Here is a 27,809-nt window from a genome sequence, read left to right as displayed (position 1 = left end):
TATAAAAGCCCTTCTTCTTCTGCACCTCGCTCTCTTGCCAACGCTTCATTTTGGTGTTCAGAGGCAGGAAAGGTTACTGCGTGAGGCGGCCATTTTCGCTACCTCCACGTGGCCCAACCTGCTTCTCTAGCACCCAACTCTGAGGTGCCAGCGCAAATCAAGATTTGTGTTCCCTCTTTGCTCCGGACCTCCTCTCTCTCTTCTCCGTGGCACACAACAACATCTGGTGCCCAACGTGGGGCACAAACCCATGACCCTAAGATTAAGAGTCTCATACTCTACCGACTGAGCTCGCAGTGCAGGACTGGAACAGCTGAGCGTGTGCGGCCGTGGGGCCTCGGAGCAGCTTCCCAGTTGGGCGGGACTGCATGGATACCACGGACAAGCAGCACCTATTGGACATCCAGCGGGGAGCACAGTTTTACATGGAAGCTCTGTGGCAGGATGGGGCTGGCTGGATCTCTATGTCCCCATCAGATGTGAACTTTCAGGCCATTGAAATGGCTGGCTAGGGCAACCATTACTGCCATGCCCAGATGGGTCCTGACAGTCACTCCAACCCGGAGAAGAAGGCCCGACGAAAACTTCATGTGACCTCTGCCATCTGCCTGGTGTTCATGATCGGTTAAGTTGTCGGTGGATACCTAGCACATAGCTTGGAAATCATGACTGATGCAGCCCACCTGCTCACTGATTTTGCCAGCATGCTCATTAGCCTCTTTTCCCTCTGGATGTCCTTCTGGACAGCCACCAAGACCATGAACTTTGGCTGGCAGTGAGCTGAAATCCTGGGAGCCCTGCTTTCTGTGTTGTCCATCTGGGTTGTGACTGGGATATTGGTCTACCTGGCAGCTGAGCGGCTGATCTCTGGAAACTATGAGATTAATGGGGGGACCATGCTCATCACATCAGGCTGTGCTGTGGCTGTGAATATCATAATGGGAATTACTCTTCACCAGTCTAGCCATAGGCACAGTCATGACAACAGCCAGGACAATAACACCAGTGTTTGAGCTGCCTTCATCCATGTGATTGGAGATTTTCTGCAGAGCTTGGGTGTCCTGGTAGCCACCTATATTTTATATTTCAAGCCAGAGTACAAGTATATTGACACCATCTGCACCTTTTTCTTCTCTGTCTTGGTGCTGGGGACAACCCTGACCATCTTGAGAGACATGCTTCTGGTACTAATGGAAGGGGGAGGAGTAACCATAGCACTCCAGGATAGGATAATAACTCTCATGAGAATGGGAAGGGGGACGAGTGACCAAAGCACTCCAAATATGGCAGGGAAATAGACAATGCCCTGAGGGCACAACATGGTGGAACAGGCACTCCAAGAATGTCCCAACTCTCACGGGAACTAGCAGTAGCCTGAGAGGGGACAACATGGCAGATGTGACTGCATCTGCACAATTTCCCGGCATCTCTCCCTTTTCTTTTATCTAATGCCCAGGGCAACAGTGTGTAAAGTCTATGAACTACTCAGGGTCAGTCTATGAAAAACCAGCAATGTGAAAGGAAGGAAGCTGCTGTAAAATTGTCTAAAGTGTCCAAAGGGTATACCAGCAAGTCCAATAGAAGTCTCAGTCCAAAGTAGGCGACTAGGGAAAGAAATGGCAGGGGATGAAATGATGCATGAGGAAGGTTAGCCTCTGGAATTCTCCTGACTTTCACTTTCTCACCCTTGGCAACAGTCTCTTTGGTTTGCTTTATCTACCCATGTCCTAGGTGCTCAGAATCCTGTACTGTCCATTATAATTGAACCATACATTGAATTATATCCTGGATTTTAGACCTACCTCAGTCCAGAGCTCCAAGAAGCCATTCAATCCTGTATGTTGTGGCACACACTGTGACTCAGCCAGGTGACTGAGTGAGCTGCTGCTCTCACTGTCATGGTCTGTGTCTTGACCTGACCCATTGTGTCCCTGTGGAAAAGATGTGTTATCTTCAGTTTATCAGACTTCCTCTGTCAAATGGAGAGGTGAATGGTTTTTACTGTAATGGAGGAGATGGTTTTTGCCACATGCTTAGAACAATGATCAGCACATGCTATTTTTATTAGTTGTAATATGGTGTTTACCTACAAAATATGCATCTGTGTAGCTGAAGAGAAGTGTGGAGTAATTTTTAGTGTGAGCTCTCTCAGTAAAATCCTCAGCAGAATAGACTGAGCCTAGAATCACTTAGCTTTTGGCTGAGGATTTCATTATGCGTGAGCCAGAACTTTAAATAAGCGGTATGGGCTTCAGTCACTCCTTACCCACCAAGACATGAACCCCAGTTGCTGTATCATCTTGCCTGACCTCTTGACTTACACCCACATATGTACTTCAGAGATACTGAACCTCTGACATGTAACTCCTTTCTGTTTCCATCCCCTCCCATCTCTTTTTATTTTATTTTTTCATTGTATTTATTTATTGGATAGAGACAGCCAGAAATAAAGAAGGTAGAAAGAGGTAGGGAGAGAGACATGCTTGAAGCCCTGCTTCACCACTTACAAAGCTCTCCCCTTGCAGGTGGGTACCGGGGCTGGAACCCAGATCCTTGAGCATTTTTAAATGTGTGCTCAACCAGGTGTGCCACCACCCGCCCTCTCTGATCTCAGATTCAGTGAAAATCTGTTTTCTTCCAGTAGTCTATCTTATTTGCATTGGCCTTCTGGTTAACCACTGTGTATTCCATTTAATACCTGAGTTATCTCCCTGGCTGGTCTTTTATTCTCTGATGCCTAGAGTTAAGAAACCTCAACTCTGCACTTTTATGAAAGTCTGGACATAGGCATGAGGTCATTTCTCTTGACTATCAGATGTCTGTGTTGGTTTCTCTCTCCATGTCTCCACTGGACTCTGAGCTCAGTAGACTGTTACACACTAGTCATAGTACTCAGGGTTGGTTTCTCTTCTCCACATCTCCACAAGACTCTGAGCTCAGTAGACTGTTACATGCTAGTCCTAGTGCTCAGGGTTGGTTTCTCTCTCCACGTCTCTGCTGAACTCTGAGCTCAGTAGACTGTTACACGCTAGTCCTAGTGCTCAGGGTTGGTTTCTCTCTCCATGTCTCCGCTGGACTCTGAGCTCAGTAGACTGTTACACGCTAGTCATAGTGCTCAGGGTTGATTTGTCTTTCCATGTCTCCACTGGACTCTGAGCTCAGTAGACTGTTACACACTAGTCATAGTGCTCAGGGTTGGTTTATCTTCTCCACATCTCCACAGGACTGAGCTCAGTTGATTGTTACATGCTAGTCATAGTGCTCAGGGTTGGTTTCTCTCTCCACATTTCCACTGGACTCTGAGCTCAGTAGACTGTTACATGTTAGTTCTAGTGCTCAGGGTTGGTTTGTCTTTCCATGTCTCTGCTGGACTCTGAGCTCAGTAGACTGTTACACGCTAGTCATAATGCTCAGGGTTGGTCTCTCTCTCCATGTCTCTGCTGGACTCTGAGCTCAGTAGACTGTTACACGCTAGTCATAGTGCTCAAGGTTGATTTGTCTTTCCATGTCTCTGCTGGACTCTGAGCTTAGTAGACTGTTACATGCTAGTCATAGTGCTCAGGGTTGGTTTCTCTCTCCACATCTCCACTGGACTCTAAGCTCAGTAGACTGTTACATGCTAGTCCTAGTGCTCAGGGTTGGTTTCTCTCTCCATGTCTCCATTGGAATCTGAGCTCAATAGACTGTTACATGATAGTCCTAGTGCTCAGGGTTGGTTTCTCTCTCCATGTCTCCACTGGACTCTGAGCTCAGTAGACTGTAACACACTAGTCATAGTACTCAGGGTTGGTTTATCTTCTCCACATCTCCACAGGACTGAGCTCAGTTGATTGTTACATGCTAGTCATAGTGCTCAGGGTTGGTTTCTCTCTCCACATTTCCACTGGACTCTGAGCTCAGTAGACTGTTACATGTTAGTTCTAGTGCTCAGGGTTGGTTTGTCTTTCCATGTCTCTGCTGGACTCTGAGCTCAGTAGACTGTTACACGCTAGTCATAGTGCTCAAGGTTGATTTGTCTTTCCATGTCTCTGCTGGACTCTGAGCTTAGTAGACTGTTACACGCTAGTCATAATGCTCAGGGTTGGTTTCTCTCTCCACATCTCCACTGGACTCTAAGCTCAGTAGACTGTTACATGCTAGTCATAGTACTCAGGGTTGGTTTCTCTCTCCATGTCTCCGCTGGACTCTGAGCTCAGTAGACTGTTACACCCTAGTCCTAGTGCTCAGGGTTGGTTTCTCTCTCCAAGTCTCCACTGGACTCTGAGCTCAGTAGACTGTTATACGCTAGTCATAATGCTCAGGGTTGGTCCTCTAGAAAAACTGCTGTTTGGTCTTCTCTTTATGTATGTTTGAAGGACAGATCTAGACAGAAAGTCAATCTGCAGGTTGAGTTTTCTCTTCTATCTGACAAAAGTGAAAGCAAATTAGACCAAGCATTTTAAATTAGCCATGCCTTTTATGAATGCAATTTAAACTTATTTTATTTCAAAATACACTTAGTGAAACAGCAGCCTATGACACGGTCTGGCACTGTGGTCTCCTGGTCAAGATCTCAAGATGCCTGCCTCCATGGGTGGCCAATACTATATCATTTCTTCTCCAAAACAGAAGATTCCGGGTACATCTGGGTGACAAGTCTAGCAGATGGAGACTTGTCGCAAGTGGCCTCCCCCAGGGCTCTGTTCTGGCTCCTATGCTATTTAATATTTACATCAATGACCTCCCAGAAACTTCTTCTAGGAAGTTCATCTACGCCGATGACATCTGCTGTGCAACTCAGGCATCCAAGCTCGACACGAAAGACATGTCTCTGATATCTGATTACTGTAAAAAATGGTGACTAATTCCTAGCACTGCAAAAACGGTATCATCTGTTTTCCATCTACACCATGCCTCGGCCTCACGTGAGCTTAATGTGCAGCTTGGCGATATGAGAATCCGGCATGAAGCCCAGCCAGTCTATCTTGGCGTTACTCTCGATTGCACTCTGTCATTTCACAAACATCTCATAAAAACTGCAGCAAAGGTGGGCACGAGGAATAACATCATTGCAAGACTGGCCAGCTCCTCATGGGGCGCGAGCGCTTCCACACTACGATCATCATCTCTGGCATTATGCTATTCCACTGCAGAATACTGTGCCCCAGTATGGTTCCATAGCCCCCATGTCCACTTGGTCGATTCCAAATTATATTCCTCCATGAGGATCATTTCTGGAACCATCCGTTCCACCCCGGTTCCATGGCTGCCAGTTCTTAGCAACATCGCCCCGCCAGATATTCATCGGGATGCGGCATCATCTAAGTTCATTTCCCACGTCTACGCTCAACCGGACCTGCCAATATACGCAGATATCTTCACCCACCCTGTTCAATGCTTGACATCTCGTCACCCAATCTGGTCCCCTATGCCTACACTGAACTTCTCTGTTCCAGTCTCTTGGAAACAGAGCTGGCAGTCAGTTGAGGTAAAGAACAAACACCTCATCACAGACCCCTGCAAACGTCAACCCGGCTTTGACCTAGCACGTTATGATTGGGCCCTCCTCAATCGCTATCAAACAGACCATGGCCAGTGCGCTGCTATGTTCCATTGCTGGGGAGCCAGAGATGACCTGAACTGCCCCTGCGGCTACAGACAGACTATGACCCACATAATCCACGACTGCCACCTCTCCAGATTCAAAGGAGGTCTCGAAACTTTACATCAGGCTCAACCTGATGCTGTTGACTGGCTATGGAAGAAGGGCAAATGCTAGAAAAAGAAGAAGTGAAACTATCAAAGGCTCAAGCTTAATTTGGGCAGTGTAGAAGAGACATTGTTGTATTCTGTCCCATGAGAGGAAGAGGAAAGGTTGCCATTCAGTCAGGGGCTAAGATCTCTCTATCTTCCTGCTGTCTCAAGGTGAACTAACCTGAGCCCCCTTGGCAGTCCCAGGTTACCACTGCCAGCCAGCAAGGAGTCCCAGAGAAAAGGACAGCTCTTTTCTGAGTCAGAGGGAGACAAGCACCAGGTTTTTCTCTAAACAGAAGTGATATTTACTACACATTGAAAACTAGTTTTGCACTGTGGAAGTCTAACAGTATTTTACACATTTAGTGGCATAGTATTTGTATGGGGGGTAGATGACTAGAAGCTTTACAAAACATATTTTAGCAAACTAAACTAAAGAAAATTATGTTCTGTGTAGATAAAGAGTGATTCTTACATTTGTTCTATTTATTTGCTTCTTATTTAAATTTTAAATTTTCCAGCTAACAGGAAAGAAATTAAAAATGACAATGACATTTTAGTCTCTTATGATAGTCTATTGAATTAAAATTTAATACAGTAGTGGTTCTTATAAAATAAAAATTGATTCCATGTAGATTTATTGCTAAGAAGGATGGAGTAAAGCAGCCAATCTCAAATCCATTCTCACAGGGAAGGGAAGGTACTGACATCCACTTCTGAAGTCAGCAACAACTGACTGGGTGGGGGAAGATGTGAGATGACCCAGGATACCTACTGGCTGGTGTGTTCTGGTAGGAGGACCCTTATCTAAGGAATGTTTTGGCAGAACACACCTTGTCTGGAGCACATGGATTTATGAAGGGTGTCTGTCTGGGAGGGAACAGATAAGCTAGCTAGCACTCCAGCACCAACTGGGATGCCTTAGAGCTCATGAGGTAAGAACACCACATCTGGGGCCCTGAAAGAGCTTGGCTGATAGGAGCTGAAAGGAGCAGGCACCCAGCACTGGGGCCCAGGCTCTCCCTGACTTATCTGTGTTTTTTGGTTACTTACATACCTGGATTGGGGGAGTGGGGGAGTGAGAGAGGATGGGAAAAGGACACAGAGGTCTGTCTCTAAGCTCCGCTGGTCAGGTTCTAGACTGACCTGTACAAAGAGAAATCATAAGAGAGAGAGCACCATGTTTGATGTGTCAGCTTTTATAGAGATGGAGAAGGGATAGAAAAGAGAGGGAGATATACACTTTAGAGACAGGCAGATAAGAGAGGGAGAGGGAGAGAGAGGGAGAGAGGGAAATGTACACTTTAGAGACAGGCAGATAAGAGAGGGAGAGGGAGAGAGAGGGAGAGAGGGAAATGTACACTTTAGAGACAGGCAGATGAAAGGGAGAGGGAGAGGCAGAGAGGGAAGTGGCAAGGACCCTGAGTTTCCAGGTCTGTTTTGTTTTTCTAACTTGTATAGTGGGCTCAGCCCCCCCCCCCCCAGGGAGGTTTAGTCTTTGTCTTCAGGCACTGGCATCTGGCATCTGCATTTTACAGCCCCAGCAAAAGGGGGAGAGGAAGTGTGTAGCATGGGCTGAGAGGTGGGCCCACCCTTTCCTGGCTCCCAGCCATGCAGGGGAGAGGGTGCTCACATCCTAAGCAGACCCCCAACACAGGCTGCTAGCAGACAGATTTGTAAAGCCTGACACATGACATTCTGACTCTTCTGGGAGTCTTTACACTGTGATGCTGCAGGTTGTCTCAGCAACTTACTAGAGAGAGAGAACAAACTCTATTTCAGTTTTCTAAGTTTTTCCAAGAAGGAGGATTTGGGGGAAAATGAGAGCTGAGTTTTTAAAATCTATTTCTTTATCTGACAGAAAAGAAAAATAAATGATTTGATTGGCAGTAGTGATGGTTTATAGTGTAAATGTTGAATATGTGTATAATTTCTCACCTCCCTAAGACAGACATCTGCAGTGGGCAGAACTCTTCTCTGAATCTTAGCTTAGACACAGGGCACAGGGACTCCTCGGATGGACTTTGAAAAAAGGCAGAAACTCCTCCAATACAGAGAGCTGCAGCAGGCATCCTGATAGGAAAATTCATGTGCAAAAATGATTTGGCCCATGGTCGGTAAAACTATTAAAAAACAGAATAGCAGAGGAAGAGACTGTAGGACAGTGAACTCAGAAGAGCTCTGGCACTGGGAGTCAGATGTGGTTCTGAGCAAAGTCTCCGATTTGTAAGAGAACACAAGGAGAGGACAGCCTCTTTGACACAAGTCAGGGCATGTTTTTATAGTTTGATTGGCCATCAGGCTCTCAGGACATTGGACTCCACAGAGAAAAAGGAGATGAAGCCCAACAAACTGCAACAATCAGACAAGCTCCCAACCTGGCCAATGGAATGAGTGCACACATTTGAAAAATTATCTGGATGTGCCCCTGGGTCATTGCTGGGAGACGGAGCAGTTGTAAGCAAGGACACAGACAGGTGCTCAGAGCGTGTGATAGTCCCCTAGTGGGTCAACATTGCTCACTGTACTGTTTCTTCAGACAGGAAGAAAATGTAGGCCAAGAGACTTTCTTCCCCTGACATCCAGGAGAAAGTGTGTGAAGAGGGCTGCCAACCTCAAAATGTCAAGTATAAATAATACTTCTGTGGCCCCCAAGCAGAAAAGCACTAGGCCAGAAAACAGTCAGACATGTAGGGACTGTGTTGCTCAGCTGCCTCACTCATTGCTTTCCATCCAGGCAGGAATTTATTAAAGGGTTAACTTTGTTAAAGTGTCAAGATAGGGCAAAAGGTCCTAAAGGTTTGAGTGAAATAAAACATCTCTAGAAATATAAACATCTATGTAATAGCTTAGTAGGAAGTATACAGATGAAAATACCATGGAAAAATGATTACTGCAAAAATAAAAGTTGGGGGAAAATCACAGATCTCAAGAAAACAAAAATCACAGATTTAAAATTTGTATCAGTTTGATTACTTGGCTTCTCTTTTTCCACTTAAAAAAATTAACTAGTTACTTTAAGTCTTTATGGAAATATCATTTTATTATAACACTAAAAGGCTTTAAATGTGTATTCTTAAAAACTACATGCATTTTATTTCAAGAAACTTAATTTTTCTGAGCCCTTATATCTTTTTTATAAGGCAGAGATAATATAGACTTGAGATGTCTTTACAAAAACTACATAAGTGATACATATCTGTTTCAGAAAATCAGTTAGTCATAATGAAAATTTGAGTCTCTATGACTATATCTCCATCATCTCTCCTGATAGAAATAAATCTGACTACCTCTAGTCCAGGATGATGCCTTGCCCACAGTGGGTATCCTACACCCATTTGATGAGTGAGTGAGTGAAGACATGGTCTACACAGTTGAGTTGAAGAAATACATGGAGGCTATATTGCGATGGATTAAAGTTCTCTGCTGAAGAATTCTTATTTGCAGCTGAGACATTATTTTATTAAAAGTGTGTTTGTTATTTATTTTATAAGTGATAGTGAAAGGAAGAGAGAGCCAGAGCATCACTCTGGCATTTGCAATACCAGGAGTCACATGTGAGAGCTTAAACTATCAATTAAAACTTTCTTTAAAAAAATATATATATATGCAAATATATGTATATATATATATACATATAGTTGGATAGAGACAGAGGGACATTGAGAGAGGAGGAGTAGATAGAAAGGGAGAGAGACAGAGAGAGAGAGACAGAGAGCCCTGCTTTACCACTTGGGAAGCTTTCCCCCTGCTGGTGGGGACCACAGGCTTGAACTTGGGTCTTTGTGTGTTATAATTTGTGCACCTATGTTGGTCTGCTTCTAATTCTGCTTCTAATACCCCTTCTGTTTTGATCATAACATTAGGTTTGCTTGCATTGCTTAACACTGTGGTCTATTTACATAATCATTGTTTGGTCTGAGACCCACATTGGTTTAATCCCCACTGGTTCTCGCTCTTTTTCCACTCTGCCCCCTCTCCTAGGCACATCATGTTTTCCACCGTTTAATCCCCACTGGTTCATGTACTTTTTCCTTCTCCCCACCCCTATCCTACATACTTCCTCTTCTTGACACTTCTGCCTCAGGAGATATAAAGGACAGGATTTTCTAATGAATAGAGATTGATAGATTGCACTGCATTCCTGCTCATCAGTGAAGATTCCCAACTCAGCCATTAGTCCCTGCTTGTCTGTCTCCTGCCCACAAAGCTAGCCTGGCAACTGGTGCCCAAACAGAGACTGGCACACCTAACCAGGTGTACCACCACCTGACCCCCAAGTAAAGCTTCCTATCTGCTGCGTTAGCTCTCAGGATGCATGAGACATATTGCTATTGATGTGACACAGTGCTGTGGAAGGTGGAATTGAGTGCTGGAAACAGTGGTGTGGCATCTTGATATGGAATGCAGAGGTGAAGTAAGTCAAGCGGATTCAAGAGTCCCCAAGAGATATGGTCTTCTCAACTCTTCAGTGCATTTCTCAACTCTGCCCCTTTCAATGATACTTGGTAGCAACAAAAGGAAAAGCAAGGAAACAGAATGAGGGTAAGACTGAGGAGCAGATCACTGTTAGTCATGGAGACTGTGCTCTGCATGACTTCATACTGAGTGACTCTAAGAGCCAGCAGACCCATAAAGTAGGCACCTTTCCTATTGCTCCTTCTGGTTAGATCATGGGAGTCAGGAAGGCTAAGTACATTGTGGAAGCTACTACTAGAGGGCCTTTCCAACCTAGACTTCTATGACCACCAAACTTGTCTGTTAAGGCACAGTTTTACAGATGGAAGAATAAGAGCAAAGAGGAGGAGGAGAAGAAGAAAAAGAATAAGGAGAAAGAGATGATGAAGAACAGGGGGAGGAGGAAGAGAGAAAAAAACCAAACTCCCAAGGTTAAGCTCAAGGCTCCCCACACTGGGTGGCACTGGGATTGTATGGTAATCACAACAGTCAGCACTTGCCAAAAATTTCTGTTTTGGTAAAATAGCCAAACTTCCTCATCCCTTCTCATTTTTTTCTTTTTTCTCCTAATATTGCAAATATACATTTGAAAAGCATTCTATCATTAATTTTATCCTTATAGTTTGGTTTTGAAGTGTAGGCATTCTACATCACCTACATCATCTACATCTTCAGGGGTAGAAAAGCACCTTGAGGTTTACAGAAAAATAATGTTGAATTAAGTTAACCCAGTGTACCCGTAGCATCCTTTTCTCCTCTTTTTTTCTCTCTCTTTCTCTTTCCTTCTTTATTTCTTCCTTTATATATTTTACTTTTTTGTTGTTGTTGGATAGGACAGAGCAATTTAAAGAGGAGAGGAGATAGAGAGGGAGAGAGGAAGAGAGACACCTTCAACCCCACTTCACCACTCATGATGCATCCCTCCTGCAGGCAGGGAGCTGAGAGCTTGAACTCAGACCCTATGAGGATCCTTGCTCTTAGTGCTATATGGGCCAATAGCCTCCTTCTCAGTACCTCTTCACACAACCGTTTTCCTCTGTAGAGATGTCCAGAGCTGAGAGAAGCTTTGATTCCCAGGAAATCATGGCCACTGAACTGTCATCAAAGCCAGAACATGACATGGAGTGAATGAACATGAAGGAACAGGCATGGAGTCAGACTTCCATTTCATCCTCTGGCAGCCTCATCTTTCTCCAGAGTCTGAAGACATTTCTAGAATGTAGAGAAGCTAGCCCACATTTCTCAAAGATAAAAATGATCTGAGCATGCTCTCGAGGCAGGGTATGAAAGGACAGACAGGGTCATAAGTAAGAGTACTAAATTATAATGAAAAAGAAAGTTGAGTGAAAAGCACACCTGGTGAGTAGGACTGAGGAATCACCTCCTAAGCGGGGTTGGCAGAATTCTTTTTGTCTGAAGTCAAAAGGGAAGATAACAAATCATTGCAGAGGTCTCTGTAAAAGTCAGTGCCTAACTGAGATGCTGATGTGTGTTGGCCTCTTCCCTTCTCTGGATGTCTGCGGGTTGAAGAGCTAACTTCCTTTGACACCTCACTGAAGAGGAGAGAGGTATCTCTTCATGATTTTACATAATGCTGACCTTTCCAAGAAAAAGAAGCTGAGAAACTAATTAATTTTAAAAAGAGGGGTAACTGCAGTGTGTCAGCTTAAATTTGAACCTGAAGATCAAACGCCAGATTTCAGGGCTGTGACAGGAAGCCCCTGTAGATGTATGCCAGTGCAAAACACACTTAATGAAAGAGCTTTTCATCTGAGCACTTGGATTTCAGGTTTAATGGCAGAAATATTCATTAATGTCTCCACCCTCTAATTTGTCTGTGCTGTCATCCTTATTGCCTCCAAGTATACTAAACATATCGTGAGGCTTCATGTTCCCAATTCAAGAGGAAAATGTGTCCAGACTTTCTAAATCACCTAGCAGAATGGCCCTCTGTATCATAAATGCTAGGGATTGTTTTAATCGGCCATGGATGATGTGCATGGTGCTGCTGCAAATTATTCTGGTCTGAGAGGTTGGAGTGTAGGGTACCAACTCAGACTCAACCGTGGCTTGCGCTATCTGCGCGACTTGAGGCCAAGCATTTCACCTTTCCTCATAGCAATTTCCTGGTTTGTAATTTGAAGGCTGCTCATCATTAAATATTTCCTTACATTGGCTGGCAGGTCCCTCCTCCTCATGATGAATCACTGCTTTGTGCAGCCAAGGAGCCACAAGATGACCTTCCATTCTGTGGGAGGGGCAGACCCCTGGGAAACTGGGCAAGGCAGTGAGGAATTGACAGCAGAGTGATGCTGGTCATTGCTGCTCTTCTCCGTGCCACGGCCAAGCCCCAGAGGGAGGGTCTTCCCTCCACAAGCAGGTCTTCTGTGGTTGTGCAGAAGGCAAAAGAGAGGACCAGCTGGGCAAGTGCAGAGTAGGAAAGGGCACTTACAGCATTGTGTAACACATGTGTTCAACCAAGTGTTCAACCGGGCCACCACCTGGACCCTAGCACTGGCTGCATCACTCAGTAACACTGACTGAAACCTTGTTTTCCAGGTCATATGTCCCTGTGGCTTCCACTTACTTCCATGTATCAGGTATTAATACCTTTACTCTCATATGAAACAATATGAGAATGGCTGGGCTCCTCTCTCTTTTTCCTCAGTCCTGTGGAAAAGATACCACATCTGATAATGTGCTCCATTCCGTAAAATGTTGGCTTTATAGCTTATGTAAATATTATGTTATGGATGGGTCCATCAGTTTACAGTTAGATTTGTTTTCAAAATGAGTGGGAATTGAATTTTTAAATGTTATCTTTATTCAGTGGAATTCAATTAACACTTAGAAACAAACAAAAATTAGCAAAAGTCCCAAAATACAGAAACTCAACAGTACACTACTTAATTTCAAAGAGGAAATTAAAAAATAGATCAAAATGTTTTGAGAAATCAATGAAAATTATGAACCTGCTATCACAATACTTGGGACACAGCTAAGGCAGTACTGAGAGAGACGTTCATAGCCATACAAGCACCCATTAGGAAACAAGAAAAAGCACAAATAAACAGCCTGGTTACATACCTTAGAGACCTAGAAGAAGAAGAAAGGAACCCCAAACCCTACAGAAGGACAGAAATAACTAAAATTAAGGCAGAAATAAATAACATCGAAAATAATAAAACCACACAAAAAGATCAAAGAAGCTAAATGTTGGTTCTTCAAAGGGTAAACAAAATCGACGAACCTTTAGCCACCCTCACAAAATCAAAAAGAGAGAAGACCCAAATAATCAGATTGTAAATGAAAGAGGAGATATCACAACAGACATCACAGAAATTCAACATATTGTGCAAGGCTTCTATGAACAACTTTATGCCACCCAGCTAGAGAACCTGGAAGAGATGGACAAGTTCCTAGATATCTATAAATATAAACTCCCAAAATTAAATAAAAAGGAACTAGAAAATATGACCAGGCCAAACACAGCCAAAGAAATTGAAACAGTTATCAAAAAACATTCACAAAAATGAAAGTCCCGGACCAGATGGTATTATAAATGATTTCTACAAAACCATCAAGGAGGAATTAATACCTCTACTTTTAAGAATCTTCCAAAATACTAAAGATACAGGAATACTCCCATCCAGCTTCTATGAAGCCAACATCACTCTGACACCAAAAGCAGACAAGGACACAACCAAAAAAGAAAACTACTGACTGATATCTATGATAAACATAGATGCTAAAATATTGAACAAAATTCTAGTCAACTGGATACAGCAATATATTAAAAAGATTGTTCATCATGACCAAGTGAGGTTTATCCCAGGGATGCAAGGTTGGATTAATATATGTAAATCATTCAAAGTGATCCACCATATCAATAAAAGCAAAACCAAAACCCACACGGTTTTATCAATAGATGCAGAGAAAGCCTTTGACAAAATACAACATCACTTTATGATAAAAACACTATAAAAAATGGAATAGATGAAAATTCCTCAAGATAGTGGAGTCTATGTATAACAAACCTACAGCCAACACCACAATCAATGGTGAAAAACTGGAAGCATTTCCCCTCAGATCAGGTACTAGACAGGGCTGCCCACTATCTCCACTGATGCTCAACATAGTGTTGGAAGTTCTTGCCATAGCAATCAGGCAGGAGCAAGGAATTAAAGGCATACAGATTGGAAGAGAAGTACAATTCCCTATTTTCAGATGATAAAATAATATACCTAGAAACCCTAAAGAATCCAGCAGGAAGCTCTTGGAAATTATTAGGCAATATAGTAAGGCATCACGCTACAGACCCCCAGCCTGTCTCTCTTTCCCTAGTGGGTTTGGGCTCTGGGAAATCTGGGCTCCAGGACATATTGGTGGGGTTGTCTGTCCAGGGAAGTCTGGTTGGCATCATGCTAGCATCTGGAACCTGGTGGCTGAAAAGAGTGTTACACCATTTTTATGTGCACAGTATTTAACATAACAACATACAACTATAATAGTACTGTCAAATTTCAGTTACAGACTACTTTTCCTTAATTTTTTACTTTTTATTAATGATTTACAAAATTACAGCATAACAGGGGCACAACTCCACACCACCCCCACCACCAGAGTTCTGTGGCCCCAGTCCCTCCACTGGAAGCTCCAGCCATTCTCCTGAGGTTGCAGATATTTGTCAATTATTATTTCTGTAGCTATCTGTCTATATTTGTATGTAGTTACCCATTTTTAGGCTCCAGCTTCTCTTCAATTACATACTATTTTATAAAGTATGTATTGGTAGGATATAGACAAGACAAATAATAAAAGTGAATAAAATATAAATTACATAATGATGAAATAATTCAACATTTCATTGACTACTAATGATAGAAATAAGAATTGAGATAGGCAAAATGGAACAATTTCTAAATTCAAAACACATATGTAAAACAAGACATGTGAACACTCTGAAACGCAAGCAGATAAAAGCAAGTATGATTTGGTGTGTATAGAAAGTGATATAGTGGGAGTCGGGCTGTAGCGCAGCGGGTTAAGCGCAGGTGGCGCAAAGCACAAGGACTGGCATAAGGATCCCGGTTCGAACCCCGGCTCCCCACCTGCAGGGGAGTCGCTTCACAGGCGGTGAAGCAGGTCTGCAGGTGTCTATCTTTCTCTCCTCCCTGTCTTCCCCTCCTCTCTCCATTTTTCTCTGTCCTATCCAACAATGACAACAACAATAATAACTACAACAATAAAACAACAAGGGCAACAAAAGGGAATAAATAAATAAAATAAATATTAAAAAAAGAAAGTGATATAGTTAAATAAGAAAGTAGAAAAGGAAAAAGAAACACAAAGGAGTGGAAAGAAAATATCAACTACACTACTGAACAGAAAGTACTGAGTCTGAGTACCCAGTCACTTGGGTATTGGGAATCAGAACTCATTTTGTCTGGTATTTAGAAATCTTAACCTTCAAGTATGTTCTATAACTTTTAGTGCTTGTAATGTAGTATACATTTAGAATATACAAAGAAAAAGACGCTTATGATGACAGTTAATCTTAGCAAAGTTTGTATACTCACATAACCTACCTTGATCGCCAGCTAAAGCTTGTGTTAGGTGTGCTGTTGGTTTGTTAGTGGAGCGACTTAATATATGTGAAAACAAAGCTGGCTGCCCAGTAATGAAAGAACCAACATGCTGTTACCTGTCAGTGTTTACAACACAACACTATGCCTTCAAGTCTACACTGACTCTCTTCTTTTCAGTGTGTCTGTTTGTTTGTTTTCTTTCCAACTTTGGCTCCTCACTGATCTGGGCTAGCTTTTCTAAGTAAAGGAGACAGGAGGAGTGAGGGAAAGTGCCCCCAGCTTGCCCTGGCAGGTGGGAGTCGCCTAAGTGATTAAAGTCAGCAACTTTCCAAGTGAGCCACCTTGCCAACATTATACTAATTCTCTGAAACAGGAAATTAGCATCAGGAAATGGTGTAAGTATAGGCTTCACACACACACACACACACACACACACACACACAAATAGCTTTCAGATGATCATTTAGAAGCCTAGTGTTGGTATACCAAGTAGAGTCCCCAGGTCCTTTCGGGGTGTCTCTCTCCTTCTCCGGCAGGGTGTCCTCCTTGGGAAAGGTATCGGGCTGGTTCTTTCTCGCTCACGACAGGGGTGACACGAAGTAAAAGACACCAGGGGACTCTTAGCATGAATCTAGAAACTGAGTCCTTGAGTCCCAGAATCCTAGAGTCCGTTTATTAGCAACGTGGACATGAGTTAAATAGAAAAGCAATGAAGTTAATTATTGTTGAAATATGACAGAAATTACAGGTTTCTTAACAGTCAGCATGCCCCTAAGGTAGGGGGTTGGTATGACAGGAATTGATGAGATACAAGACAGTTATTTTCCATAACACAAGCAACTTAATTATCCAAAGGTATTTGAGAGAAGCATAGGGGTTAAACCCGTAGGGTGAGACCGAGAGAAGATGGATATCAAAAGGCCATAGAGTTTGGAATTTCTCTTGTCTGGGGTCTGAGGTGTGTGATGAAGTGTGTGATAAGGTGTGTTCTTCTGTGATCAGAAGGTGACTTTGAATAAGTGAATCTGCGGCCATGTGGCCTGCAGTTAATGGAGGGAAGTACTGGGGTATCTGTGGGCCTGAGAGTCAAGAAGGAAAGAACCAAGTCTGAGTTTCCCTCCTTATGCTCACCTCGGTTGAGAGAGACTTACCAAGAGGTTATCTTCTCAGACCTCCATCCAAAGATGGGGGTGGTTCTCCCTAAGCTCTATCAGGCTCACACATGTTCCCAACATCTCCTCCTAATTTCTTTAATTAATGAACTGTGTTTATGGATCAATGTCAGTTAGAGCATGTCTTTCCTCTAAAGGAATACGAGTGTAAGGGTGAACTGAGACTCTCTGTACTGTAACATTAATTATGTCATGTATGCGTTTCTTGAGGAATTGAATGAGGCAAGGAATAATCAGCGATAGAGCTACCATAGCTAGCAAAGGGCCTAGGAGAGGTAGAAGCCAAGCAGTTAAAGGAGAAGAGAACCAGGAGTTAGTATTGAAAGGGGAAAAGGAATTCTTAATATCACAGCTAAATTTGTGCAAGATATTAACATTTCAGTTTTACAAATCTAATTTCATTTACAAAAGAAACAACATTTTTCTAGACAAAGATCACACTATTTAGCATAAATCAAGTCCAAACCATGGTAGTTCTGGAGTACCACCTTGGCAAGGGAGTTCATCTGTCTCTGGAGAGGCTCCAAGCTGTCCGAGGTGAAGTCAAATGGACTGTCGAAGTTGATTTTCAATGCCTCCAGCAGCATAGAGAGATTGTCCCAAAGTCCACCAGCAAGTTTAAGGGATGCAGTCAGTTGATGTGATGTCCAGGGGAGGAAACAGCACGTCTGGTCCTCTAGTGGGTCAGCGCCAGCTGATGAAATTCTTCTTCTTCATAGAGGGTCAGCTGTGGAATAAGAAAAACTAGGAGGCAAGGACCAGGTAGAGAAGAACTGACACGAAAATTAGGTCAGCAGAAAGAGAATTGGGTAGGCTGGTGAGGTTAGCTGGAGTATATACTGGCATGGTGTCCTTTAATGGTAAGGACTTGCCAACAGGGACTCTGTGGATTTTCCAAGAGCAGTAATGTCATCCACCATAATAAAAGGAAAACAAACATTCCAGCATTGAAAAAAGAAAAAAGAAAAAAGAAAAAAAATGTGTCTCTATGACTATGTGTCTCTATAAATTGGGTGGCTTTGTCAATGAGATATAATAAATGGACAATTTGGATTTTTGTAAATATTAAGAAGGTTTAGTAAAGTTACTTCATTGATACTTTAGCCAACTGAATACTGGGGGGTGCATTTCCCTTCTTTTTTTTTATTAATTGAGCTTAAGGGTTATAGTTTTTCTTGTTTGAGCTGTAGCCCACATAAATTTAGAAAAAGTACCAATTGAGAAAAAAAATTGTTTACCAAACATGGGCAGGTGAGTTACATCAATCTGCAAGAGAGCACTGGCTTTTATCAATGGGGATTAGTCTTCAAATTCTGCATAGCAGGATCTTAATTAAACAAAGCAGGAGCAAGTAAAGTGCTCTCACTATGGCAGGTCAAGCATTAAAATTTAAGACGCTTGCAAAAAATGAAAAAAAAAATTTAGGATATGAGTGACTTTAGGAGTCATCACACACCCATAAATAAAAAAGAAAAATGTTTGTCTTTAAATCTTACCATATGAGCAGTCGGTTCTTCATCTGTAGATTATACCTATAATTATTTACTTAAGAGAAAATAATGTGTACCAAGTTAGAAGTTTAATGGTTAGAATTGGCTTGAGTTCCTTCATATGATTTTAGAAGGCTCTTTATTAAAATATACCAGTATGTTATAGAAAGTCAATACCTAATGTGTTGACATGATAAAATGCTTACTATTATTATTATTTTTTTAAATCACTTAAACAATTTTAAACTTAGTTTGTTAGAATCTTTGTTTATCACAAAGCTTATCACACCCTTAGGGCAGCTATAAACAAGGGTGGGTACACAACTTAATTGATCTTTCACTTAAAAAGCTAAGATAAACCTCATAGCTTAAATGTCTAAAAATAAATTTTTACTGTTACATTTATTTTAGATGACAATATTAGACTAAATAATTTTGTTGAATCACATCTGCCGAATAAAAAAAAATTTATCAGGCCAGGAATATCATATTTAACCCTTTGTTCCTGGCAAGGCCATTGTTCTACCCTGACTGGGTCATTAGAAAGCCATTCTAGGTGAGGGGTTTCGTGATGAACAGTGGCGTTTAGAATTGGGGGTGTTGGTAAGATTTAGAATTTTCACCCTCATGAGAGAGGCGCCCTGTAGAGGGGTCAGAACAGATAGTCACATTTAAAGATTCTAATAAATCTCTGCCCAATAGGTTAGTGCTGATTTCAGCGATCAAAGGGCGGAAAAGTCCGGTAGTCCCATCAGGATCTTCCCAAACAAGTGGGTCTTGGGTCTGAAAGGCCTGTGTAAGGCCGCCCACCCCATGAAGTCTAGGTCCAGGGAGGAGATTCCAGTGCCTGGGCACCTCCTTCTGTCTTAAAATAGTTCTGTCAGCTCCGGTATCAATCAGACATTTAAAAGGTTTTTTGTCAATCAGGAGTGTCATAATTGGGTGACCTCGTTCAATAACAGGGGTAGTCCACAAAACTTCTGGCTCTGGACTAGCACCTATCCTTTCCAGCTGGCTATCTTTATCCTGGGTCCTCTCATGGACTGGGTGCTCTCCCCTATGCTCAGCAGGGAGCAGTGCAGGGGGCACCGGACAGGCTCCCTGGCTGGATGGAGGCGTGATATCTACAGAGCATTTTATTATTTCCATATCTTTCCCTCTTTCAGGGGCTAAGGGTTGCCCCAAATCTAGTTTAAATCTTTGTCAAAGTCTGGTAAAGGTGTGCCATCTTTATGCGTTTTAGAACGACACTCTTTTCTCTGATGATAGCCCTTCTGGCACCGAGAACAAAGTGTCTTAGCTTTCTGGTTGCCAGATGGGGTGCGGGGTCCCTGTTTGCCTTTAAAACACTGGTTACGCCAGTGCCCCTCGCGACCGCACTGAAAGCAGGCTCCCTTCTGTTTATCTAGGGCAGCTGCAAAAGCTTGCGCCAAAGTGGTGGCCTGGTGAGTGCTGGACCCTATCTCTTGAGTGGCTAAAATCCACTGACTTGGGGTCTCATTCTTTAGAGACAAACATGCCTGACAGAAGTCTGGAAGCATTCCTTACCATACTATAGTTTTTAATAATAACTGACAGGCATTTGGATCAGAAAATTTTCTCTCTAGGCTGGCCTGTACTCTGGTGATAAACTTACTTAAAGACTCGTCTCGCTCCTGGCATAGGCTAAGTATAGGGGCAGGGCTCTCACCTGTAGGCGGTGTTAATCGGTCCCATGCCTGCATTGCACAGAGGCGCACCTGGTCAAAGTAACCAGGTGGAAACCTGGCCTCTGCCTGAAGAATTCCGGTGCTCAAGCAGCCTGTGCCAAATAATGCATCGAAATTCCAATCTGGCTGCCCTTCAGTATTTCTACGGGCTTGCTGCAAACACTCATCCCGAAAAAATGCTTCCCACTGGAGAAAAAGTGGGCTAGGCAGTACAGCTCTCATAATATCTATCCAATCTTGGGGTGTATTTAAACTTTGTAGATAACCCTGGAGAATAGACTTTGTCCAAGGGGAATGAACCCCGTCTTCCCGAATAGCGATTTTGAGTTCTTCTAAATCAGAAACTGCATAGGGGTACCAGGAGCTAGGTTTCTGCCTGTTTGGGACCAAATTTACAGGGTACGCACTAAGCTTTCCCGGGGAAAACTGATCTCTTAGCTAGCATAAGCGTTCAGAGTCTGTCATAGCCACTTTTGGAGTGACAGGGAGCAGTGAGGTAGTTGGAGCAGGAAGAGGAGGGAGAGGGGCGGTGCACAGGGTCTGTGCAGGTGGCTGTGGATCCCGCAACTGCCTTTCATTTACTGGCATGTCCTGCGGCTCTGGCACAGCCAGAATCACTGGCGCGGGCGATAGAGCCTGTTGTGCCGAGGGCAGCTGCGCTTGTGGAAGCTGTACAGGTTGTGGCAGTGACGGCAATGAAGCCATGGGCGCCTCTAAGTGCACACTGGGTTGTGGCAGTGATGGCAATGAAGCCGTGGGCGCCTCTAACTGCGCACTGGGTGCAGCCCGCGGTGACTGACATGGCGGCTGAATCGGAAGTGCCTGTGCCTTCGGAGCTGGCTCTGTTACTGCCCAAGGCGGTGATACAGGCAAAAATAATGCTTGTGGTCCAGGGGGCAACACCGGAGACGGTGGCCTGGTCCGTGCAGGGAAGGGCAGGGGTATCTGAGGAGGAGGCGGAGGTGGAGAGGAAGGTGCAGAGAATGGTGGAGGGAGAGACGGAAACTGCAGAACAGATTCTTCAGATTCTGTCCTTTCTGGAGAAAAAAGCTTAGACTTAGCCAAGAGAGCAACCTGATCCCTTAATTCCTGAATAGCAGTCTCAAGGCTAGCCTCTTTTTTAGTATCTGATCCTTTCAATTCCTTTAAGACTTGTACTGGGGGTGCCAGAGTGGCCCCGCCCTCCAGCGACTTGGCTGAGGGAGAGTTGTCCCTTTTCTCTGGTTCCTTAGCAGATGCCGCACACTGTTTTAATGCAGCAATGATTGCCAGGAACTGAACATCTAGTTCTCTTAATCCTTCAGCTTCCTCCTTGTGGGCTAAATATGCCACACAGGCCCATGACTTTGGGTCATAGATATGCTCTTTCCTAAACCAGGGGGCTACATGAATCACCACATTCCAAAATCGTAGGGCCTGTTTCTTTGATAGCTTTAACGCTCTGGTAGCTAACAAGTCTCGAAAGCACTTAATTGGAGGTTCCTCCTGGGTTGAATAAAAATTCCCCATGTCAGTTTAGCTCAGAAATTAGGTGAGGGTCTAGAGCAAATGTTACAAAATTTGGATAGGAGGAAAGATTAGGTCAGACCCGTTAAGATTCACGGGGGAAGAATACTCAGTTTCTCAGAGCCTGGCCAGGGTTCTGTTCCACTGAGGTTCTCCCTCTGTATCCTCTTCACGAGCTTCCCTGGAGTGTGAAAAGATAGGGAGAAGGACAGAAAGATCACAGGGGCTCAAATGAGAGCCTTGGGGTTACCTTTCCGATGTGCTTCGCTATATCTTCTTGATTTCCTGAAGCCACGGTCCTGATCCCCTCAGTTGGGCCAGCGTTTTTCAACTGGGTAAAGGCTGATGCCTGATGGGCCGATTTTCCTCTTGAGGTCGGGAAATTCTGCCCCACGCTATGGGCGCCAGATTTCGGGGTGTCTCTCTCCTTCTCCGGCAGGGTGTCCTCCTTGGGAAAGGTATCGGGCTGGTTCTTTCTCGCTCACGACAGGGGTGACACGAAGTAAAAGACACCAGGGGACTCTTAGCATGAATCTAGAAACTGAGTCCTTGAGTCCCAGAATCCTAGAGTCCGTTTATTAGCAACGTGGACATGAGTTAAATAGAAAAGCAATGAAGTTAATTATTGTTGAAATATGACAGAAATTACAGGTTTCTTAACAGTCAGCATGCCCCTAAGGTAGGGGGTTGGTATGACAGGAATTGATGAGATACAAGACAGTTATTTTCCATAACACAAGCAACTTAATTATCCAAAGGTATTTGAGAGAAGCATAGGGGTTAAACCCGTAGGGTGAGACCGAGAGAAGATGGATATCAAAAGGCCATAGAGTTTGGAATTTCTCTTGTCTGGGGTCTGAGGTGTGTGATGAAGTGTGTGATAAGGTGTGTTCTTCCGTGATCAGAAGGTGACTTTGAATGAGTGAATCTGTGGCCATGTGGCCTGCAGTTAATGGAGGGAAGTACTGGGGTATCTGTGGGCCTGAGAGTCAAGAAGGAAAGAACCAAGTCTGAGTTTCCCCCCTTACGCTCACCTCGGTTGAGAGAGACTTACCAAGAGGTTATCTTCTCAGACCTCCATCCAAAGATGGGGGTGGTTCTCCCTAAGCTCTATCAGGCTCACACATGGTCCCAACAAGGTCCCACCTGTAGGGGTATAAGCATCACACGTGCTGAAGCAATGCTGCAGGTCTCCCTCTCTCTCCTTATTTCTCTCTGTATCATAATAAAAAAAGGAAAGAAAAATGGCTGCCAAGAAAGGCGCAATTGTTGTATAGGTAACAAATCCCAGCAATAACTCCGCTGATAGAGAAAGAAAGAACGAAGGAAATAAGGAAAGAAAGCAACAGAGAGAAAGAAAGGGCGATGGAAAGGGAGAAAGTAAAGAAAGGAAGAAAGGAAATCAAGTCAGAATGGTAGTTTGCTCTTCAGTGAGAGTTAGTGACCAGGGTCTACAGGCTCCTGGCTGCCGTGTCCCTGTGTGAGTCCCCTTTCTGATACTTTCGGGCTGATCCCTCTGACAAGCTGCTCACTCTTCTGGCTCAGCGTTTGTCCAGTAAGCAATCCAGCTGAGCCCGAGACAGCACGCAAGGCTTCCATCCACCAGTGAGGCTACACACTCTTTCCAAGCAAATGCCGACATTCAGGCGCATTCTGCTTTGTTTTCTAAACATACAGACAATAAAGTGTTTACTAAGTTAAAGGGCAACTTTGTGGTCAGATCATTTTATTAATTCTCAGATCATTTGCTGGCTTTTAGAAGTTGCTCTTGTGACCTTTTATTTAATAGTCCTGTCTTTGGGTAAATGAGACTCGCCTTACTATTGGTATGCTTCTAAATTCTGCATCTAAGACCCCTTCTATTACATTGCTTAAGGCTGTGGTCTGTTTACATAATCACTGTTTTACCTGGGTCCTGCCCTGCCTGCAGGGTACTGGTTTAATCTCCACTGGTTAGATGGAAGCTTTCTATGTTCTGTTTGTGCTTTTTTTTTTTTTTTTTCAATTTCAACTGATATAAAGGCATAGGTTCATATCTAGTTTTTTTTTTTTTATTGGGGAATTAATGTTTTACATTCAACAGTAAGTACAATAGTTTGTACATGCATAACATTCCCCAGATTCCCATATAACAATACAACCCCCACTAGGTCCTCTGAATCCTTCTTGGACCTGTATTCTCCCCACCCACCCCAGAGTCTTTTACTTTGGTGTGATATGCCAATTCAATTTCAGGTTCTACTTCTGTTTTCTTTTCTGATCTTGTTTTTCAACTTCTGCCTGAGAGTAAGATCATCTCATATTCATCCTTGTTTCTGACTTATTTCACTCAACAGGATTTTTTCAAGGTCCATCCAAGATCGGCTGAAAACGGTGAAGTCACCATTTTTAACAGGTGAGTGATATTCCATTGTGTATATATATGCTGCACTCTTTTTTTTTGCTCCGCCCCCTCTCCTAGTCATTTCCTTTCCCTTGTCACTTCCGCTGAAGAGATGCATAAAAGGCGATGTATCTGATTAATAAACGAGATACTGCTTCCCAGCTCAGCCATGAGTCCCTGGTCGTCTGTCTCCCGCCCATGAAGCTAGACCGGCAAAGGGTCGTCTGTCTCCCTCCGGCACCTTACACTCTGGTTTGGCACAGGAACCACATTAAGACTTCCCACCAGCTCTACTCAATTGCTGGTGTCAGGCAGCAGAAAGTGGCTGTGTCCATGGCTTAGAAGTCACTGCCAGGTCTTATGTATTTAATTTATTTCCTGATTGCCGCAAGGATTATCACTCAGTGCCAAGGAATCTCCTGCTCCCAGAGGCCATTGTTTCTTTTTATATTTTATTTTATTTGGGGGCACAGATGATAGCACACCTGGTTGAGTGAGCACACTTCTTAAAATGTGCAGGGACCCAGGTTCAAGCCTCCGGTCCCCACCTGCAGGAGAATAGCTTCACAGGTTGTGAACCAGGGCTGCAGGTGTCTCTCTGTCTCTTTCCTTCTGTATCACCCAGCTGTATCACCCTTCTGTATCACACAGCTTTATCAAACTTAAATCATTTCATCAAAATGTATCATTGAGAACATAGAAATAAAAAATAATCTGGGAAGTATGTATTTGAAGAAAGATTCATATTGAATATACTTTTTAGAGCTTTCCTAAGTTGGGGAGCAGAACATTTATTTTCATTCTTTATTTTAATGGTTGTCCTGGGGTTTCCTTGAGGTTGAGCCTCTAGGGTGTGAGATGTCCACTATAGCTGTCAGTCCATCCCTCCAGAGTCACACAGACACACTATGGAGACAAATCTTCTACCATAAACGACACCTAGCACACACTCTTTGACAAGATCCAAGGCCCTATGTATACAATGTTCCATTCTGAGGATCCAGAGGGTGTCTCCCCAGAACTGATTCTTTGGAATATGCAGAGGTGAGTACCCAATTCAACTAAGTTAAAGAAAAAAAATACTATAGAAATATAGGGTTAAAGTAAAGTTAAAAACAATTTCTTGGAGGAATTAAAGATCACAAAACCAAGGCAGGAAGGTAGCAGTCTGCCCCTTGCCACAGTTTCTGGGTTCAGGTTTGGAAACGCAGGAGCCAACTCTGGGTGGAGGGGATCTGTGGTGCTGAGATGTTACTCCCCCTCTCTAACAAACACAGAATGAAAAGTAGCCTTGGTGTGCTGAAGATGCCATGTCTGAGGCCCTGTCTCCTCAAAGGAAAACTGACAAAACTTTCTGGAAACTTTTTGAAGCTTTTATAAATAAATAAATGAACACTACTGCTAGGAAATTCCACTGATCTCTATGTGCCAGAGAAAACTAAGTCTTTTCATAGAAACATACATGTGAGAAAGTTTACAAAGCTTCTGCATTCCATCTTTAAGAGCAGGCCAACTGTACATGAGAAGGAGAGTGGACAAGAGAAGGTGTGGCGTCTATTTCTCAGAAACTAGAACAATAAGCTCCTATGGACCCTCAGTGTCAAATGGCTCCTTAAACAGGCTCCTAATCAAAGGAAAACAGACGTGAAAGAGTCCAGACTGTAATTTATGACTACAGTGCTTAGAGCTTGTGAGATGTATATAGTTTTGTACAAGTCCTAATCGTGATCTGAGAGGGAGTGGCAGCAGAAGCTTTCTGGGTTGTAAGAAATACTGTATTTTGATAAGAAAGATCATTGCACAGACATGGATTTAAGTTTTTTATTTTATTTTATTATTTATTTTTATCAGAGCCCTGCTCAGGTCTGGTTTATGGTGGTGCTGGGCAATGAACGCAGCACCTTTGGTGCCTGAGGCATGAGAGCCTTTTTGCATAACTACTATGCTGTCTCCTCAGTCCTCAGATACATATTTGAAAGGATATAAGTTTGAGGAGATAAGGAATTGTACTCAGGTGGTCTGGGAGGTGGTGCAGTGATGAAGCTTTGGATTCGCAAGCATGAGGATCTGAGTTCGATCCCCGGCAGCCCATGTGCCAGAGTGACGTCTGGTTCTTTCTCCTCCTACTTTCCTCATTAATAAACAATTAAATACAATCTTTAAAAAAAAAGAAAAGAAAAGAAACTGTACTCATGTGTCCACCACTATCCTGTAAGCCTTAAGTCCCCGATGAAGTGATGCAATAAAATAACTGGTCCAGACTGCTGGTATTTCATTTCATATATACATTTCACCTTACAGGCTTCGTCTTCCTTATGAGGCAGCAGGATGGCTGTAGGCTGTACTCCAGGGCATGAGAACATGCTGAGAGGCTGCTGTGCACCCTGTGCTCCCAGCTGCACTGTTCACAGGAGCCAAGGATGGAGCTACAGAAATGTCCATCAATGGGTGACTGGATAAAGAGGTTACAGGGTTTATATTCAAAAGGATACTACTCTGAAATTAAAAAAAAAAAAGATAACGACGACATTGTATCCTGTAAGCAAAATGAAGTATTATTTATTTATTCACTTATTCTAAAATTTCATTTATAATGAGTGGGAGAAGCGAACCAGACCTCACTCTGGTAGATGCAATACCAGGGATAAAACTTGGGACCTCAGGTTTTTAATTAAGTAAATAATTCAGTGATTATTGGATAAAGACAGAGAAAAACTGAGAGGGGCAGGAGAGAGACAGTGAGACTCCTGCAGGCCTGCTTCACTACTTGTGAAGCTTTCCCCCTGCAGGTGGGGAGTGGGGGCTTGAAACCAGGTCCTTGCTCACTGTAACATGTTCTCAATCAGGTGTGTCACCACCTGGCCCCTAGAAGAAGGATTTGAAACGTGGAGGTCAGGAAAAGATTCTGCAAAGTGGTTGCTACTAGCAAACTTCTGAAAAGCGTGAGAAGTCAACTGTGAGGAAGGAACAAACAGCACATGCAAATTTCTATTTACTCGCCCCCATATTTATCAATACAGGCATTGATCAATAAGTGCTGTGCAGCAGCTACGGCGTGTGTGAGACACCATACAGCACTGACTGCAAAGATACCTTTAAGATGGTCGTGACTGAAAGGTTGCTTAGATTCATATTCAGGAACAATAACGTTAACTCATAATACTTCACTCTGATGAGAGACAGACCAAGTTGAAAAATACTTTCAGATTTTATCATAGGTGCTAGCTTCTCAGAGTAGTAAGTTCCCATTGATGGGCATCAAGATTTATATTTTGATTTGAAACTACAAGTTACAGATAGTAAGATATTGGGACAGGACAGGGGTATCATGAACTCAGTACTTACTTTAGTCCTGTGGCGAGAACACCAGAGTCTAGAGAAATGGAAATTCCTTGACCAAGCTCCACCCCAACCCATGACACTGATGGTGAAACTGCTGTTTCTTAGAACAGTTTCTCAGATCTCTGACTTCTGGCTCAAGACATTTTCTTGTTGCCAAAAGTCTCCGAGATGATCAATTTAGAAATTCCATGAGTTTCTCACCCAAGAAATAATTTTACCAAGCCAGCTGCTACTGTTGGCAAGAATGAAGTATTACAGTCCAAAATTCAAAGTCAGAGAGGGAGTTTGCATTTCATTACAGGATTCTGGTCATCAGGGTTCCTGGTTTGGAATGTTAGTTTGATGTTTTCATGGGAGTGTAGAGCACTGGTCTCCAAACAGCAACCACTTATTAAACCTTTTTTCACCTTAAGCATGAAGCCCTTGTT

The 27,809-nt window shown here is 43.3% G+C and overlaps 1 long non-coding RNA gene and 1 pseudogene across 2 annotated transcripts in view; both read left to right on the top strand.

Moving 5' to 3' along the window:
* Nucleotides 1-27,809, top strand: part of LOC132541340 (uncharacterized) — a 1,018,351-nt gene that overhangs the window by 439,970 nt on the left and 550,572 nt on the right. The gene's annotated exons all lie outside the window — the stretch shown is intronic.
* Nucleotides 369-19,311, top strand: LOC132542417 (proton-coupled zinc antiporter SLC30A2-like; annotated as a pseudogene).

The sequence above is a fragment of the Erinaceus europaeus genome, chromosome 1, assembly GCF_950295315.1.
Source record: "Erinaceus europaeus chromosome 1, mEriEur2.1, whole genome shotgun sequence".
NCBI classification, from domain to species: Eukaryota; Metazoa; Chordata; class Mammalia; order Eulipotyphla; family Erinaceidae; genus Erinaceus; species Erinaceus europaeus.
The sequence above is the reverse complement of the archived record's forward strand: the minus strand, read 5'-3'. Positions and strand labels throughout refer to the sequence as shown.